The sequence below is a fragment of the Bombina bombina genome, unplaced genomic scaffold (genome assembly GCF_027579735.1).
Source record: "Bombina bombina isolate aBomBom1 unplaced genomic scaffold, aBomBom1.pri scaffold_459, whole genome shotgun sequence".
NCBI lineage: Eukaryota > Metazoa > Chordata > Amphibia > Anura > Bombinatoridae > Bombina > Bombina bombina.
The window spans coordinates 326,481-346,609 of record NW_026511540.1 but is presented as its reverse complement, the minus strand read 5'-3'; positions in this window follow the sequence as shown (position 1 = coordinate 346,609).

Below are 20,129 nucleotides of genomic sequence, written 5' to 3'. Positions count from 1 at the left end.
AGAACAGCACCATCCAAAAGGTAAGTTTAAAAGTGTATCTTTATTGGGACATCACCAAACACAGCACAAGAACACGACGTTTCGGTCAGATGACCTTAATCATGTGATTAAAAACAAGACCTAGAACCACTCCTTATATACCCACCTTGGAGGAGGTGATAATTACCTATACAGGTGAATTTTACACATTGTATTTCAACATTAAACTATTTAACACCCTCTAGTGGTAGAAATAGGTCATTTACCATTCTTACATATTACTTGGAAAAATCACAGAAAAAAAAACAGAAAAAAAGGATGACTATATATATACACACATAATTTCTTATAAAATTTCAATGGATATATGAAAAGATGCAAAAACATGAGAAAAGATATATCAATATCCCACAAAAAAAGATCCATAACATATGATTCAAATAAATGATTTTGAACCCATAGCAGATATGTTAACAGGAATAAATAAATATCAAATATAACTTATTCACATTGTAATGTTCCAGTCTATCTCTTTATTCATTCCATATGGAATGAGGGATTGCAAAGTATAAATCCAAAAAGTCTCTCTACTTTTTAATAATTTCTGTCTATTACCCCCTCTTCTAGGTCTCTTAACTTGCTCAATTATCTGAAATCTCAATTGAGAAATATTATGTCCTGCAGTCAAAAAATGGTTGGAAACAGGGGCTTCTTTAATGCCACAACGTATGTTAGATTTATGTTCATTTATTCTATCTCTTATTCTCCTAGTCGACTCTCCTATGTAAATTTTAGAACAAGGACATTTTATTAAATAGATTATATAATCGAGTTGCAAGTAAAGAAGCCTGGTATTTTATATTTCCTTCCATTGAGAGGGTGAAGAAAACTATCCCCTCTAATGATATTATTACAATTACAGCAATTAAGGCAGGGGAAACACCCTAGTTTAGGAGTAGATAACACTGTTTGGACTTGTTTCTTTTTTGAACCTATATCTGCTTTGATTAATGAATCTTTAATATTCTTACATCGCCTGTATGCAGGCATAGGTGGCTGTTGAAAGTCCATAACATTAGGATTCAAGTCCTTGATAATGGGCCAATGTTTTTTAATAACGTTATTAATCTTATTATTTAAAGGGTTAAATCTAGATATAAAAATCATACGTTTATTTTTATTCTTCTCTTGTCTCTTATCTAAATTATATTCACCTTTAAGAATAGTTTGTCTAGGAATATCGTCTACCTCTTTTATATAGCGTTCAATCAAGGGCTTTGGATAACCCCTCTGTAGAAATAGATTACCAATTTCTCTAAGTCTAGTGTGAGCTAGCTGGTCATCTGAAACAATTTTTTTAACCCGTAATAGCTGACTCTTGGAGAGACTATTAATAAGAGGTGGATAATGTGCACTTTCATATTTCAATAGATTATTCCTATCGCTTTCTTTCCTATATAGATCAACCTTTAATTCTCTACCATTCTTTTGAATAGTAGTATCCAAAAAATCTATAGATACATCGTTACATACCAATTTTAGCTTAATGTGTCTAGTTGAGATATTGAGGTCAGCAACAAAGGACTGCGATGAGCCAATGTCACCCCCCCATATGCCAAAAATATCATCTATATATCTATACCAACATAATCCATATTTTTGGAATGCTTTCTGAGTGTATACAAACCTCTCTTCATAAGTATTCATAAAGACATTGGCATATGTGGGGGCGACATTGGACCCCATTGCAGTCCCCTGGCATTGAATGTAAAAAGTATCCTGAAAAAGAAAATAATTGTAGTATAAAACCAACTGCAATAGCTCAAGAATAAAATGACATTGAGAATTAGAAAATTTACCACTAGACATAATGGTTTGTTTCATTGCACCCAACCCACTCTCATGTGTGATTGATGTATAGAACGATGTTACATCTAATGAGAATAAGATAAATTTGTCACTTTGTAATTCCAAAGAATCTAACTTTGTTATAAAATCCCCAGTATCTCTAATGTAGGACATAGATTGAGTAGCAAAAGGTCTTAGTACTCTGTCAAGATATTTAGACACATTAGATAGAATAGAATCTGTGCTGGCCACTATGGGGCGCCCTGGAGGTGCATGACTATCTTTGTGTATTTTGGGCAGTGTGTAAAGGACTGGTATAGAAAATGTATCAGGTATTAAATACTTTTGTTCCTTCACAGAAATAAGTCCATTACACACTGCCCTATTCACACAGTCAACCAGACATTTCTTGATCCCAAAAGATGGATCAATATGTTAAGGCTTATATACATTCTGGTCTGAAAGTTGTTTTTCAATTTCTTGTATGTAGTATGTTTTATCTAGGATGACAGTGGCGCCACCCTTGTCGGCCTGTTTACAAATAATATCTTTATTCTCTTTTAAATTAGACAGGGCAAGCCATTCTGCCTTAGAAAAATTCTTATGAATGTTAGATGTTATAGATATGCGATTTTTTTTCTTTCAATGTATTAATATCCCTTAACACTAGCTGTATAAATGTTTCTATGCCGTTGTTATAAACATTAGGTGTAAAGGAACTTTTATTTTTGAGATCTAAAGCATTTAGAGATAAGGGATTATCAACATACAACAATTAATTGAGTCTCGATATACTGTTACTTTTAGTCTCTAATGTTGCAAAATGTGCCTTTAACTTAATATTCCTGAAAAAGGAAAAAAGTTCACGTTGTAATTCAAAAAAGTCACACTTAGCAACCGGACAAAAGGATAGTCCCTTCTGCAATACTTCTTTTTCAACATCATTCAGAGCATATGCAGAGATGTTTACCGTTAGTTCCGGTTGCTCTGATGATCCTTGCTGCGGGTTACTATCTGGGTTACCTGTATAGGTAATTATCACCTCCCCCAAGGTGGGTATATAAGGAGTGGTTTGTCAGAGTATATGAATATTATGATGAATATTACATATGTGTACACATATATATATATATATATATATATATATATATATATATATATATATATATATATATATATATATATATATATATGTATATTTTATACACTGTATATGTTAGATGAGACCTCAGGATTAATTGAACATGAGTTTGTTGAACACAGCTTCTAATACACGTCTATCAGGATTGACGATCAGTAGAGCCTTTTTGAAGCATGACCCCTGTAGTGTAAAACACACAAACATTTCTTTTCTAAAGGAAATAGCTCAGTGACCCTATTCATTTGACTATATATGCAGATTTTTATAACTTCAGAACATTTGGTGAGGTGAGAAAAGAATGTGTTCAAGGACCCCTTTGGAATTTGACACGTGTGATACAACAGTTCTATCTCACTGAATCTCTATTTGAAGACGTACTGCAAAACCCCCTCTTGGGGGAAGGTGACACAAATAAAATTAAATACATTTTGCAAGGGGAACAATGCCAGTTTTCCATGTATGTTTGGAATGATTCATGATATATATATATTAAAATTAAGCACATTGTATTAGGTGGATGATTGCTGCAGGGGATATTTATATAGGAAATAAATTCAGATATACATAGAAATGATATATATGTTTTGAAAACACAAAAGATCTTACTTAGCCTCTGTGTGTTTAAGAACATGAATAGATGTTTATGGACCTGAAGAGAAGTGATAATTAACATTTATTTTTATTTCAGATCTACATAAACAGGATTTATGTATTCAGGAAGAAATACACAGAAATATTACATACTACATCTGGGTGAATGCAGTATATCAGGAGTTTTAAATACTACCAATCTGGAGATATAAAAATAAGCTGTTATTTGCAAAGAAATGCCAGAATACTAATACAATTATAATGCATTTTAAGCTAATAATTAACAGTGTTAAATTATTTTAATATAATGTTAGATATATGTGATGTCTCATATCAAAACGATCAGGAAATTAATCTGATGCCGCTTCACCTATAATTGATATTGGGAAAGACTGGTGCAAGACATTATGGCAGTTATTATACATTTTAAAGAAAGATGTTTTAATGTATAACTGTATTTCTTTGTCATGCTGCATTTATTTGTACTGTCTAATTATAATGCTGCCACCCGGTGTTGCCACGAGAGAACTACAGCCAGAAAGATTTTTGGCTGTTGGAAATGGGATATCCAGTTATCCAATAGAGGGACAAGGTTTCGAAGGGCCACCCATATTTCACACCAATGATTACAATAATAAGTTGTATAAAGAAGGACGGAGGGACACTGGTCTAAAAGGTTTTTGAACTGACTGAAACTGTTTTGCGTGGGACACAGTCAAACTACAAAAACAAAGTGGGCCATATTTCTCCTATTCCATTGCAATTACACTTATTTTATATGAGGTGTGAAATTGGATCCGTTGCAAAAATTTGGAAACTGGATTACTGTTATTTGGGTGATGTATACAAAAGTTTTACTGTAAGATAAGTTTTATGCATAGTCAATTTGTATTTAATAGATTTAAAGAAACAGTGTGTTTAGTTAGCATTTCACAGCCTATATATATATATATATATATTGTTTAAATCTGTATCTGATTGACCAAGTAACTCATCTATGCAAGTTCTGATATTGTCAGTTAATTTTGTATTAGGATAAATTGCAGTTAAATAGCAGAATATATATATTATCCTATTTTTTTATAAACACTGTTTAGAATTGTATTGCTTGGATGTTAAAGGTTTTTAGTCCCATTGTGTTAAATAAATAAAAGGCTGAATTGTGAAGGTATATCTTTCCGGGTTTTGTAAGAAGGATAGCATATCTTAAGAGTTGGTTTTAACGCATATAAATTTTGTTTCATTTCCTTTTATTGCAAATATACTTCAATATGTTTATGGATATTAACTAAATAAAAGAATTCAGATATTTATATTAATTGTATGGTCTAGTAGGTGCATGGTTGATAAGGGTTTCTATTTCTTTGTATTGTGTTTATAACCCTGCCATAAACTTATATATATTATTTGGATAGCACTGCTAAGATTTTCATAAATATACTGACATAATAATTGGAGGCACTTTTTCTGAGATTTATTAATATTCCATCATAATTGATATAATATATTTGTAAGTAAATAGAAATTATTATAAAAGAGAAAAAAAAAAAAAAATTCATATTTCGATATTAATATTTTGAAGATATAATTTTTTTTTTTGAAAAGTTGAAATATTAATTTTCATATTTCGAGATTGACATTAATATCTTGAAATATTATTAAAGATTAATTTTGAAAAATTTATAAAAATATTAATTTTTCATATTTCAAAATTAATCAAAAATATTGATTTTTCATATTTTCAAAGTTAATCAAAAATATTAATTTCTCATATTTTGGAATATTAATTTTTCATATTTCAAAATTAATAATATTTTTTTTTTTTTTTTTAAATATAAAAATTTTCCTTCTCTCTTTTTATTGGCAAAAATTGTATTAGCGTTTTAGTTTAACTAAGTACTAAACCAATATAATAATGTCCGTAGCCAGAAGTGACTCATTTAATTCTATACATAGCAATGAAATTGGTCCCATAACCATACCTATTACTAAAGGTCAGGTCCTTAAGAAAGATATCTTAAGTTACCTTAAAGGGAAGTTTAATATTGCGGATGAATTAAATGATTTTATGGATACGCTTGAAACTAGGGCTAAAAATATTACCGTTAATAATAATATGTGGAATGAAGAGAATTAATTCTTCCAGGAATTATTAATGATTAATCAATGCAAAGATCCCAAAAAGCGAGAAGAACTAATACTAAAATCTTGGCCCCTTTTAATATGCATAATTGACGAAATGTCGTTTTGTGTCACAGACAAACGATTGCCAATACAGGAGCTAGAAAATAGTATTCGTTCCTCGCGCAGACGCGAAGAGGGTTTAAAAATAGCCAAAAATAAAATGGATGAATTTGCCCAAAACCTAGCCACCTTAGATAAGCACAATATGGACTTAATCGCGCAGATACAAGATTTAAATAAACAGCTTGCGCAAAGCCAGAGAGAATTAAGCGATTTAAAAAGGTCATATCGCCATAATGAAAACCCCTATATTAGCAGTGAGAATAATACAGATAATGCTAACTCCTTTAGCGAACGCGTCAGGGATGAGGTACGAAAATATATAGAACAACATAGACAAATGACCCCTAACGGGTCAGAAGTAGATTTCCCAAATAGACAATCCCCTCAGGATGTAAATCCAGAGGACAGCTGTAGCGCAGCTGATGCGGGGGAGGGAAACTCTAACAGAGAATCCCAAAATAAGTCTGATAAAGTCTATGATTCCCATAAAATAATCACCTTCGTACAACGCGCAGTACCCATATTCTCCAATAAGGGAACAACATCTGTAATTGATCATTTACAGGCTTTTGAAAATGCGTTAGCTATAATGAATGTTACAAGTGAGAAATTGAAAATTGAATTTCTGCCTTGGGTATTTGACAGTAAGCATCACAAATTCTTTGTTTCACTAAAGGATATGAATATTCATTCCTGGAATGGGGTAAAACAACAATGCAGAAAAGAATTCGGGCAATATCGCACTAAAACTGCCGCGAAAATAGCGGTATATGGTTTAAAGTGTCGTGCAAATCAGAGTCCAATCGAATTCCTTTCTGTATTGAAAAATGCGTACAGTATGGCTGAAGATAATCCCAGATTTGATGGCTCAGAATTTGTAAATTTATTTTTTGAAGCATTGCCTACACCCATCAAAATCAACTTAGCTAGAGATTTTGATGAGGACTGCTCATTGGAATGGCTGATCAAAGAGAGTACGAAGTTATACTCTATTCAGCAGTCCAGTGAGCAGGGGGTTAAAAAGGAGTCAAAACCCAAAATTGTGGCAGAAACTAGGGTGTCACCTAGCCCCCTCAATTTGGAGTCTAACAAGAGGACTTATGCAGAGGTGGCCAGTCAAAACAGGCCATCTCCACAGAGGTTTAATTCTGCCCCTCCCCCTACACAGGTTGAGGCGCAGGGAGACTATAACCAAAGTGGGGGACATAATCAGGTGAATAATTACTCACAAAGAGAATACTCACCAAATAATTGGTATCCGCGCAAGGGTAGATACAATAGACGGCGAAGATATTCTCAGGGTAACCAGACACCCCAGGTATATAATGCTCCCCAAAGTACTAATGCTGAACAAGCTGAACCCCAGGGGCAACCACGCCAGAATAGAAATAGTGGCCCTGATTCTGAGGGAACCCAATGGTCCAGGAATCAGTACAATGGGGCACCAAGAGATAGGCCCAGGGGTAGAGGTAACTTGTACAATCAGGTAGATATGCTGTTTACCCAATTAAATCGGTTGAGCGAACAAATCGCTAATATGAGTCAAAAATCTACGGCTCAGCAACCGAACAATACTTTTTTAGGGGTACAGCCAGTGGTCAGCAGTGGACCACAGGCACAGTCATAAATACTGCAGTATCACCTGAAGGGGAGGGGAGAGATATACAAAATGTAGTAATAAATATCAATGATACTAATCATGTTATCTCCCCACAGACCGGAAACGGACAAATTAGCTGTGACAATGAGCGACATCAGCCGGGAAAAATTAACCAAACTTTTCCTCTGCAGTGTTCTCTTAACATTATTTCCACAGATGCAGTACACAAGAACCCAGCTGACCTTGTCATAGGGGAAACAGGTAGGTATGAAATTTCCTCTGCATCGAATGACACAGCGGATCCAGGTAAAACGTGGCGAAGCCCACAGATGTACAAGAATGCAAATTTTATGTGTGAAATGATAGAAACTGCAGGAAGATATTATGTACTAGTTGAGCTGCAAAATTCAGTCTCCAACCCTATCAGGGGATTAATTGACACTGGGTCACAGGCAACTATCTTATCCCACAGGTACTACACACAGCTAAATGAGCTAACACCCCACAAACCCAAAATAAGAGAATTTGACGGTTCTCTAATAGGTGTTGGGGGTGACTCCCTAAAAGTCTACGGTACTGCCTGGTTAAAATTTAAATTGGGGAACAGGGTCATAAGACACCCCGTCATTATAGTGGATCTGCCAACTGATCGTTTAATTATTGGTAGTGATCTCCTGAAACGATTAAGCACCATAATTGATTGCATAAATAATGTAATTTGGTCGCAAGTTAAACGGCCTATCAATTATGAAAAATCTGGTATATCTCGCGCCCGACATAGCTGTCACGTGGTGGAAGAGAAACCAGATGCTGTGGAGATTCATTTCAGGAATAACTCTACACCTGAAATCACTATTCTACAAATAGATGATCAGACTCCTTTTAGTGGCTCTGATGGTAATACTTTTAAAATATCGCCTGGAAAGATAGCGAATATTTCCCTAGATGGCGATGTATTAACCATATCACTCCACAAGGGGGATCATAAAGTCCCTAAGGGGGGAGACCATGCTCAATACCTCACAGGGATTGAGAGAGTTAAAGAGGATCTATTTATCCCTATACAAGTGCATGACCTTGGTAAAACCAAGTATGCTAAAATAAACTTAAAACAGGAAGCTAGCTATATAAGCGAAGGTTTATTAGCGCAAATAGCTGAACCTAAAGTGATTAAATATCTTTCTCCCCAAGACCACTGTGTCAACGACCTGGATGACAGGTCTGAAAGCTATAACATCACAGCTAAGTGCTTATTATCTATCTCTATAGGAAATAAGTCAGTGAAGCACCTGTTTTTAGTTTTAAATACTCCCCATAATCAAATATACATTGGCAATGATATCTTACATAGATATGCCATACAAATAGATCTGATTAATTCTTGCCTCTGGAGCAGGTTAAAGGGGGACCCTGAAGTATTTCAGGATGAAAATGCAGCCCTGAAATCAAACCAGCAATTGCCATATGCTGTGAATATGCAGGTATCTAGCGATGTTATAATTCCTGCTGGGGCTGATAAATTTCTTTTACCCTTACAGGTAAAGAGAGGTCAGAAATTAAAAACTTCTGAAACACTGATTTGCCTCTCCCATAGAATACAAAATCTGGGTGTCACAGTAACCTACACTCCTATGGTGAATATTGGAACTATTCCAATACATATTATTGTACATAACATGACCCCACAGGATATAACCTTATCCAAGGGAACTACCATAGGATATGCACTGGAATCAAGTTATTACACTTTTGGATTCCAGAATAATGTAATTGGGCTAATACCTGAAGGATACCTAACTGAAGAACAATTAATAGAACAATCCTTTGCATCTATACCAGAGGGTCTATTTAATGTTCAGTCTATTTATCCCTTCAGCTCAGAGGAAGGCATCTGTAAAATTGAAGAAGCCTCTCTAGTGTTTGATCAGCCAATCAAACAGCAAGATTATCCCAATACCCAGAGTCATGGGAGCAATGTAAACTATAATCAAGGGGATCTCACCTCTAGACTGGAAGAAGCATATGAAATAGGACAGCCTGAAATCTTTCCAGGATTTCAGCAAATAGTCGAAGAGCAAATATCCTTAGCTAATGGCTGTTCCAGCGATGACGAACGCCAACAGCTGCGAGAACTCCTAATGGAATACAAGGATATTTTCGCTAAGGATTCTTATGACTGTGGTACTACAGACTTGCACATTGCAAGAATACAAACAGATCCCGATGCGCCACCTGTATTTGTCAAACAATACAGACTTCCCTTAGCCTCATATGATTCTCTTGCAGAGATCATAAGGAATTTGGAAGAAAGAGGTATTATCAGACAGGTGCACAGCTCTTATAATAACCCTATTCTAGGTGTCCTTAAACCCAATGGACAATGGCGTTTGTGTGCTGACTTAAGACAGCTAAACAAACGAGTATACATGTCTGGCTGGCCTGTACCATACATTGACCAGTGCCTAGCACAAATGCAGGGATCCAAAATATTCACTGCCATTGATTGTGCACAGGGATACTGGACCATAAAGGTACATGAAGAGGACCAATATAAGCTAGCATTCTCCTTCCAAAAGGTTCAGTATGCATTCCAGAGACTTCCATTTGGATACATAAATTCTGGACATGAATTTGCTGTATTCATGCATAAGGCTATGCCTGACGCACTGGAAAGGGGGACCTTATCTTATGTTGATGATGTTTTAATCAAAAGTACAGACTTTGAAAAACACATCACAGAACTTAAACACATCCTCAGCCAACTTAAAAGGGCAGGTGTCAAATTATCCCTGCAAAAAGCTCAATGGTGCCGCACTCGTGTAAACTTCTTGGGACATGAAGTTACCTCTGACGGATTAAATCCCCAGAAGAAAAAGGTGGAAGCTATAGTGAATTCTAAAAACCCAACTAACTTAAAGGAATTGAGATCATTCCTGGGTATGACGAATTATTCTCGCAAATTCATTGATAATTATGCGGAATTAGCTAAACCACTACTACTTCTTCTAAAGAAGGATGTGAAATGGCACTGGAGTGAGTCTCAAGAGACAGCCATCAGAGAGCTGAAGAGAAAACTTGAGTGCTGTGTTATACCAAAAGCATGATAATTTGAACAAAGCCATTGCTTATGCGAGCAAAAATCTATCCCCAGTAGAAATAAAGTTTAACGATTGCGAAAAAGCCCTCTTATCTACTGTATGGGCTCTACAAAATTTCCGCAGCTATATACAGGGCGAGAAAATTATTGTGGAAACGGCCCACCAGCCTTTGCTATATTTGCAAAGTGAGAGAATAAGAGATGTGTCAGAGTATATAAATATTATGATGAATATTACATATGTGTATATATATATATATATATATATGTATATTTTATACACTGTATATGTTAGATGAGACCTCAGGATTAATTAAACATGAGTTTGTTGAACACAGCTTCTAATACACGTCTATCAGGATTGACGATCAGTAGAGCCTTTTTGAAACACAAACATTTCTTTTCTAAAGGAAATAGCTCAGTGACCCTATTCATTTGACTATATATGCAGATTTTATAACCTCAGAACATTTGGTGAGGTGAGAAAAGAATGTGTTCAAGGACCCCTTTGGAATTTGACACGTGTGATACAACAGTTCTATCTCACTGAATCTCTATTTGAAGACTTACTGCAGAAAACCCCTCTTGGGGGAAGGTGACACAAATAAAATCAAATACACATCTGCACTGCTGGCTAAACAGGAAATATGCTGTTTTAAAGACTCTTACAACTCCTCATGGATTGACCCCATGTGGAGCAATAAAGGCCTTGGAAAACACAGACAAATGCTAAGATGTGACTCTGGAAGTCACGTAAGCAGACAGCAAATAAACATTTTTTTTTCTCTCTCTGTTTAAATACATGCCCCAGAATGTATTAAATATAGAAATTTGGGAAATTGTCTAATTCTATATTATTATTACATGGGTATTTGCTAAGCTTGGGAGGTAACTGTTTTAATCAGTCAAAAATGTGTAATAAATTCTGTTTTGTTTATATTTTTCAGACAGATAATCTCAAATCTACATAGAAGTGAATGTGCATGTATGTGTGTATATATATATATATATATATATATGTGTGTATATATATATATATATGTGTATATATATTTATATGTTTTGAAAACATAAAAGATCTTACTTAGCCTCTGTGTGTTTAAAAACATGAATAGATGTTTATGGACCTGAAGAGAAGTGATTATTAACATTTATTTTCTTATTTCAGATCTACATAGACAGGATTCACTTGGAATACAGTACAATACTGAATTAAAAATAAGCTATTATTCACATATAAATGCCAGGATACCGATAAAATTGTAATGCATTTTAAGCTACTAATTAGCAGTATTAAATTGCCTTGATATAATAAAATGTTAATAATATAACATATTTGGTATCAGAATAATCAAAAAAAAAAATAACCTAATATTAACCATCTGTAATTGGGGTTATATATGATTAATGCAGAGAGTGTAATCTGATTAAATAACCATTTTATGAAAAAAAAAAAAAAAAATTAACTTGCTTAAAAATGTCAGAAATGCTGTATTGTATTGCTATGTTGTACTGTATGCTGCCACCTGGTGTTATGTTGCGAGAACTACAGCCAGAAGGTTCTTTCTGGCTGTTAAAAATGAAATTTCCAAGGGCCAATCCGATTTAGACTTCCCAGATAACCAATGGGAAGGTCAGCTCCCGTAGTGCCACCCACATGATGTCATCAATGATTATATAATGGGAGTGTTGAATGCACAAGAGAGAGTTGTCTGTAACTTGTTGAAAATTAGTGATCTGATTTTGGCTGCGATATACCTGAAAAAAAAAAAAGTTCACTTCAGCAAGGAGCTTAAAACTTATCCTTGATTTGTGCAAAAACCTTCTTTCAAATGAGATGACCTAAAGACCGCTACGAATTGGTTCAAAATTGGTGAAGTATATTGTATTTTAAATTGGTAGTTATAAGCCTAGGTTTTGTTCAAATCTGTGTCTGAATTGGCTAAGTAACTCATCTATACAAGTTCTGATATTGTCGGTTAATTTTGTATTAGGATAAATTGCAGTTAAATAGCAGAATATATATTTTATCCTATTGTTTTATAAACACTGTTTAGAATTGTATTGCTTGGATGTTAAAGGTTTTTTAGTCCCATTGTGTTAAATAAATAAGGCTGAATTGTGAAGGTATATTGTTCTGGGTTTTGTAAGAAGAATAGCATATCTTAAGAGTTGGTTCTAACGCATATAAACTTTTATTTAGTTTCCTTTTATTGCAAATATAGTTCAATATGTTTATGGATATTAACTAAATAAAAGAATTCAGATATTTATATTAATTGTATGGTCTAGTAGGTGCATGGTTGATAAGGGTTTCTATTTCTTTGTATTGTGTTTATAACCCTGCCATAAACTTATATATATTATTTGGATAGCACTGCTAAGATTTTCATAAATATACTGACATAATAATTGGAGGCACTTTTTCTGAGATTTAATAATATCCATCATAATTGATATAATATATTTGTAAGTAAATAGAAATTATTATAAAAGAGAAAAAAAAAAAAAAAATTCATATTTCGAAGATATAATTTTTTTTGAAAAGTTGAAATATTAATTTTCATATTTCGAGATTGACATTAATATCTTGAAATATTATTAAAGATTAATTTTGAAAAATTAATAAAAATATTAATTTTTCATATTTCAAAATTAATCAAAAATATTAATTTTTCATATTTTCAAAGTTAATCAAAAATATTAATTTTTCATATTTCGGAATATTAATTTTTCATATTTCAAAATTAATAATATATTTTTTTTTTTTTTTAAATATAAAATTTTTCTCTCTTTTTATTGGCAAAAATTGTATTAGCATTTTAGTTAAATAAATACTAAACCAATACAATAATGTCTGTAGCCAGAAGTGACTCATTTAATTCTACACATAGCAATGAAATTGGTCCCATAACCATACCTATTACTAAAGGTCAGGTCCTTAAGAAAGATATCTTAAGTTACCTTAAAGGGAAGTTTAATATTGCGGGTGAATTAAATGATTTTATGGATATGCTTGAAACTAGGGCTAAAAATATTACCGTTAATAATAATATGTGGAATGAAGAGAATGAATTCTTCCAGGAATTATTAATGATTAATCAATGCGAAGCTCCCAAAAAGCGAGACGAACTAATACTAAAATCCTGGCCCCTTTTAATATGCATAATTGACGAAATGTCGTTCTGTGTCACAGACAAACGATTGCAAATACAGGAGCTAGAAAATAGTATTCGTTCCTCGCGCAGACGCGAAGAGGGTTTAAAAATAGCCAAAAATAAAATGGATGAATTTGCCCAAAACCTAGCCACCTTAGATAAGCACAATATGGACTTAATCGCGCAGATACAAGATTTAAATAAACAGCTTGCGCAAAGCCAGAGAGAATTAAGCGATTTAAAAAGGTCATATCGCCATAATGAAAACCCCTATATTAGCAATGAGAATAATACAGATAATGCTAACTCCTTTAGCGAACGCGTCAGGGACGAGGTACGAAAATATATAGAACAACATAGACAAATGACCCCTAACGGGTCAGAAGTAGATTTCCCAAATAGACAATCCCCTCAGGATGTAAATCCAGAGGACAGCTGTAGCGCAGCTGATGCAGGGGAGGGAAACTCTAACAGAGAATCCCAAAATAAGTCTGATAAAGTCTATGATTCACATAAAATAATCACCTTTGTACAACGCGCAGTACCTATATTCTCCAATAAGGGAACAACATCTGTAATTGATCATTTACAGGCTTTTGAAAATGCGTTAGCTATAATGAATGTTACAAGTGAGAAATTGAAAATTGAATTTCTACCTTGGATATTTGACAGTAAGCATCACAAATTCTTTGCCTCACTAAAGGATATGAATATTCATTCCTGGAATGGGGTAAAACGACAATGCAGAAAAGAATTCGGGCAATATCGCACTAAAACTGCCGCAAAGATAGCGGTATATGGTTTAAAGTGTCGTGCGAATCAGAGTCCAATCGAATTCCTTTCTGTATTGAAAAATGCGTACAGTATGGCTGAAGATAATCCCAGATTTGATGGCTCAGAATTTGTAAATTTATTTTTGAAGCACTGCCTACACCCATCAAAATTAACTTAGCTAGAGATTTTGATGAGGACTGCTCATTGGAATGGCTGATCAAAGAGAGTACAAAATTATACTCTATTCAGCAGTCCAGTGAGCAGGGGGTTAAAAAGGAATCAAAACCCAAAATTGTAGCAGAAACTAGGGTGTCACCTAAACCCCTCAATTTGGAGTCTAACAAGAGAACTTATGCAGAGGTGGCCAGTCAAAACAGGCCATCTCCACAGAGGTTTAATTCTGCCCCTCCCCCTACACAGGTTGAGGCGCAGGGAGACTATAACCAAAGTGGGGGACATAATCAGGTGAATAATTACTCACAAAGAGAATACTCACCGAATAATTGGTATCCGCGCAAGGGTAGATACAATAGACGGCGAAGATATTCTCAGGGTAACCAGACACCCCAGGTATATAATGCTCCCCAAAGTACTAATGCTGAACAAGCTGAACCCCAGGGGCAACCACGCCAGAATAGAAATAGTGGCCCTGATTCTGAGGGAACCCAATGGTCCAGGAATCAGTACAATGGGGCACCAAGAGATAGGCCCAGGGGTAGAGGTAATTTGTACAATCAGGTAGATATGCTGTTTACCCAATTAAATCGGTTGAGTGAACAAATCGCTAATATGAGTCAAAAATCTACGGCTCAGCAACCGAACAATACTTTTTTAGGGGTACAGCCAGTGGTCAGCAGTGGACCACAGGCACAGTCATAAATACTGCAGTATCACCTGAAGGGGAGGGGAGAGATATACAAAATGTAGTAATAAATATCAATGATACTAATTATGTTATCTCCCCACAGACCGGAAACGGACAAATTAGCTGTGACAATGAGCGACATCAGCCGGAAAAAGTTAACAAATCTCTTCCTTTGCAGCTCTCTCTTAACCTTGTTTCCACAGATGCAGTACAAAAGAATCCAGCCGACCCTGTCATAGAGGAAACAGGTAGGTATGAAGCTTCTTCTGCATCGGAAAGCATGGCAAACTCAGGTAATACGTGGCGAAGCCCACAAATGTATGAGAATGCAAATTTTATGTGTGAAATGATAGAAACTGCAGGAAGATATTATGTACTAGTTGAGCTGCAAGATTCAGTCTCCAACCCTATCAGGGGATTAATTGACACTGGGTCACAGGCAACTATCTTATCCCACAGGTACTACACACAGCTAAATGAGCTAACACCCCACAAACCCAAAATAAGAGAATTTGACGGTTCTCTAATAGGTGTTGGGGGTGACTCCCTAAAAGTCTACGGTACTGCCTGGTTAAAATTTAAATTGGGGAACAGGGTCATAAGACACCCTGTCATTATAGTGGATCTGCCAACTGATCGTTTAATTATTGGTAGTGATCTCCTGAAACGATTAAGCACCATAATTGATTGCATAAATAATGTAATTTGGTCGCAAGTTAAACGGCCTATCAATTATGAAAAATCTGATATATCTCGCACCCGACATAGCTGTCACGTGGTGGAAGAGAAACCAGATGCTGTGTAGATTCATTTCAGGAATAACTCTACACCTGAAATCACTATTCTACAAATAGATGATCAGACTCCTTTTAGTGGCTCTGATGGTAATACTTTTAAAATTTCGCCCGGAAAGATAGCGAATATTTCCCTAGATGGCGATGTATTAACCATATCACTCCACAAGGGGGATCATAAAATCCCTAAGGGGGGAGGCCACACTCAATACCTCACAGGGATTGAGAGAGTTAAAGAGGATCTATTTATCCCTATACAAGTACATGACCTTGGTAAAACCAAGTATGCTAAAATAAACTTAAAACAGGAAGCTAGCTATATAAGCGAAGGTTTATTAGCGCAAATAGCTGAACCTAAAGTGATTAAATATCTTTCTCCCCAAGACCACAGTGTCAGCAACCTGGATGACAGGTCTGAAAGCTATAACATCACCGCTAAGTGCTTATTATCTATCTCTATAGGAAATAAGTCAGTGAAGCACCTGTTTTTAGTTTTAAATACTCCCCATAATCAAATATACATTGGCAATGATATCTTACATAGATATGCCATACAAATAGATTTGATTAATTCTTGCCTCTGGAGCAGGTTAAAGGGGGACCCTGAAGTATTTCAGGATGAAAATGCAGCCCTGAAATCAAACCAGCAATTGCCATATGCTGTGAATATGCAGGTATCTAGCGATGTCATAATTCCTGCTGGGGCTGATAAATTTCTTTTACCCTTACAGGTAAAGAGAGGTCAGAAATTAAAAACTTCTGAAACACTGATTTGCCTCTCCCATAGAATACAAAATCTGGGTGTCTCAGTAACCTACACTCCTATGGTGAATATTGGAACTGTTCCAATAAATATTATTGTGCATAACATGACCCCACAGGATATAACATTATCCAAGGGAACTACCATAGGATATGCACTGGAATCAAGTTATTACACTTTTGGATTCCAGAATAATGTAATTGGGCTAATACCTGAAGGATACCTAACTGAAGAACAATTAATAGAACAATCCTTTGCATCTATGCCAGAGGGTCTATTTAATATTCAGTCTATTTATCCCTTCAGCTCAGAGGAAGGCATCTGTAAAATTGAAGAAGCCTCTCTAGTGTTTGATCAGCCAATCAAACAGCAAGATTACCCCAATACCCAGAGTCATGGGAGCAATGTAAATTATAATCAAGGGGATCTCACCTCTAGACTGGAAGAAGCCTATGAAATAGGACAGCCTGAAATCTTTCCAGGATTTCAGCAAATAGTCGAAGAGCAAATATCCTTAGCTAATGGCTGTTCTAGCGATGATGAACGCCAACAGCTGCGAGAACTCCTGATGGAGTACAAGGATATTTTCGCTAAGGATTCTTATGACTGTGGTACCACAGACTTGCACATTGCAAGAATACAAACAGATCCTAATGCGCCACCTGTATTTGTCAAACAATACAGACTTCCCTTAGCCTCATATGATTCTCTTGCAGAGATCATAAGGAATTTGGAAGAAAGAGGTATTATCAGACAGGTGCACAGCTCTTATAATAATCCTATTCTAGGTGTCCTTAAGCCCAATGGACAATGGCGTTTGTGTGCTGACTTAAGACAGCTAAACAAACGAGTATACATGTCTGGCTGGCCTGTACCATACATTGACCAGTGCCTAGCACAAATGCAGGGATCCAAAATATTCACTGCCATTGATTGTGCACAGGGATATTGGACCATAAAGGTACATGAAGAGGACCAATATAAGCTAGCATTCTCCTTCCAAAAGGTCCAATATGCATTCCAGAGACTTCCATTTGGATACATAAATTCTGGACATGAATTTGCTGTATTCATGCATAAGGCTATGCCTGACGCACTGGAAAGGGGGACCTTATCTTATGTTGATGATGTTTTAATCAAAAGCACAGACTTTGAAAAACACATCACAGAACTTAAACATGTCCTCAGCCAACTTAAAAGGGCAGGTGCCAAATTATCCCTGCAAAAAGCTCAATGGTGCCGCACTCGTGTAAACTTCTTGGGACATGAAGTTACCTCTGATGGATTAAATCCCCAGAAGAAAAAGGTGGAAGCTATAGTGAATTCTAAAAACCCAACTAACTTAAAGGAATTGAGATCATTCCTGGGTATGACGAATTATTCTCGCAAATTCATTGATAATTATGCGGAATTAGCTAAACCACTACTACTTCTTCTAAAGAAAGATGTGAAATGGCACTGGGGTGAGTCTCAAGAGACAGCCATCAGAGAGCTGAAGAGAAAACTCACTCAAGCACCTTGCTTAGCGTACCCTGAAGGTGGTAAACCTTTCTTCTTAGAGACAGGTTACACAGATATAAGCATGAGTGCTGTGTTATACCAAAAGCATGATAATTTGAACAAAGCCATTGCTTATGCGAGCAAAAATCTATCCCCAGTAGAAATAAAGTTTAACGATTGCGAAAAAGCCCTCTTATCTACTGTATGGGCTCTACAAAATTTCCGCAGCTATATACAGGGCGAGAAAATTATTGTAGAAACGGCCCACCAGCCTTTGCTATATTTGCAAAGTGAGAGAATAAGAGATGGGAATTTGTCTAATAGCCGCATAACAGCGTGGACTCTTTCCTTGCAAGGCTGGCCATTAGAAATTCGCTACAAGCAGAATAAAAAGAATCCAGTCGCACAAGGACTTGCTGAGCTCCACGACTGTACTGATAGAGATCCTGGGGAAGAATTATCAGAAGATGATTTTCTGGAGGAACAATTGCTTTCCCCATATAAAATGTACAATGAGGAAAATTGCCAAACATTACCTTGGGTGTATGTTGATGGTTGTTCTTACCATGCCACTATTGATAATGAGCGCAGATTAGTCGCTGGCATTGGTATAACTGGGGCAAATGGATTCCCAAATATATCTATAGGTTTCAACATTGGACCAAGATCCAGTCAAGTTGCAGAACTAACTGCTGTTTTCAAAACCATTGAAATGGCTATTGAACATGGTATTCATGAATTTGTGATCATAACTGACTCAAATTATGTGCGTGACAGTTTTGTTGAATACCTGCCAACTTGGAAAAGAAATGGCATGCAGAAAAGCAATAACAAACCAGTCAAGCATGGCAAGTTGTTCTGCGAGATTGATAATCTGGTAGTATCCAATGATTTAACAATACACTGGAAAAAGACCAAGGGTCATTCCAGAGTTCTAGGTCCTGATAAGGAAGGCAATGACCTTGCGGATTCATTAGCCAAACAAGGAGCCATAACTGGAGAACTCCTTAATATTGACCATTTAATGGGTGCAATTCAGGTAGAAGCCATTACCAGAAACCAGGCAAAACAACAGAGTGAGCCTAACTTGGTACAATGGAGTCAGGATTCTCCTAGTGAGGACCTGATCACTAGTCAAAAAGAAGACCCCATTGTAGGCATCTTCTATAAACACATAGAAGATCCTGAAAGCAACCCCATCTCAAAAGATGATTGTATTGGCAAAGAAGATCTGAGAATCTTAATAAAATCTAAATCACAATTCAAATTACAGGATGGTTTGTTAATTAGAACCTCCAAAACTGGCATCCAGCAGTGGGTAGTACCCACCAAGTTCAGAGGTCTAATGCTCCAACATGCCCATGATGCTCCCACATCTGGACATCGCGGTGCCAAACTCACGTATGAAATATTGCGTGATTATGCTTTTTGGCCACACATGTTGAAAGACGTTCAAACCTACTATCAAGGGTGTTTAATCTGCCCACAGTTCCAACCCACTGCACCAATGCATAGAGCGCCATTGCAGAAAAGGGGGATGATAATGCCATGGTCAGATATACAAATTGATTTTATTGGTCCAGTAACAAGGTCATCAAGAGGTAACAAATACATGTTAACAGTGACATGCCTGTTCACTAAATGGGTAGAGTGCATTAGTGCACCTAACAATAGTGCTGAAACATGTGCAGCATTGCTCATCAACCATGTATTTTCCAGATTTGGTTTGCCCCAAAGAATCGAATCAGATCGGGGGACCCACTTCACTAGCG